Source organism: Orycteropus afer, unplaced genomic scaffold, assembly GCF_000298275.1.
Source record: "Orycteropus afer afer isolate SDZICR_OR568_19922 unplaced genomic scaffold, OryAfe1.0 scaffold00882, whole genome shotgun sequence".
Taxonomy (NCBI): domain Eukaryota; kingdom Metazoa; phylum Chordata; class Mammalia; order Tubulidentata; family Orycteropodidae; genus Orycteropus; species Orycteropus afer.
The window spans coordinates 332,228-332,991 of NW_006922469.1; positions in this window are offsets into that span (position 1 = coordinate 332,228).

Genomic DNA, 764 nt, shown 5'->3' on the forward strand with positions numbered 1-764 from the left:
TGGAAATTATCAAACAATATCATTACTATCACACGCAAGTAAAATCTCGCTGAAGATCATTTGTAAACAATTGCAGCAGTATAAAGACAGAGAAGTTCCAGAAATGTAAGCTGGATTCAGAAGGGAACATGGAGTGAGGGATGTCATTGCTGATGTCAGATGGATCTTGGCTGAAACCAAAGAATACCAGAAAGATGTTAACCTGTGTTTTATTGAATATGCAAAAGCATTAGACTGTGTGGATCATAACAAATTATAGATAACACTGAGAAGAATGGTAATTCCAGAACTCTTAATTGGGCTCATGAGGACCCTGTACATAGACCAGGAGGCTGTTGTTTGAACAGAACAAGGGGATACCAACTGCTTTTAAATCAGGAAACAAGTGAATCAAGGTTGTATCTTTTCACCATACTTATTCAATCTTCATTAAGCGCAAATAATCTGAGAAGATAGATTATATGAAGAAGATCATCTTGCTTGCTGAAAGTGATGGTTACTTAAAGAACTTACTGATGAAGATTAAAGACTACAATCTGCAGTATGGATAACATCTCAACATAACAAAAAAGAAAATCCTCACAACTGGAGCAATAAGCAGCATCATGATAAATGAAGAAAAAAATAGAGTTGCCAAAGATTTCATATTATTTGGTTCTACAATCAACACTCATGGAAGCAGCAGTCAAGAAATCAGATGACATATCACACTGGGAAAATCTGCTGAAAAGACCTCTAAAATGCTGAAGAGCAAAATGTCTCTT